Here is a 334-nt window from a genome sequence, read left to right as displayed (position 1 = left end):
TCCCTCTATGTCAACTCCAACTGAATAACAGAGGTGACAAATGAGATGAGGAAAGGCTAACATTGCCAAGGTAGAGGACTTATCCGCCACCTTATAAAATTCTTGGGATATAACCTCATGAACTTCTATTTCTTCTCCAATCTTGATGCTATGAATCATGATAGGCCGGTCTATAGTAACTTCGGACCGGTTGCTAGTGGGAATGATTGAGCGTTGGATAAATTCCAACCATCCCCTAGCCACAGGCTTGAAGTCATGCCTTCTCAATTGAACCGGCTTTCCTCTTGAATCTCTCTTCCATTGGGCGCCCTCTTCACAAATGACTGTGGGGACT

Source organism: Arachis duranensis, chromosome 7 (assembly GCF_000817695.3).
Source record: "Arachis duranensis cultivar V14167 chromosome 7, aradu.V14167.gnm2.J7QH, whole genome shotgun sequence".
NCBI classification, from domain to species: Eukaryota; Viridiplantae; Streptophyta; class Magnoliopsida; order Fabales; family Fabaceae; genus Arachis; species Arachis duranensis.
Note: the sequence above shows the minus strand (reverse complement) of the source record.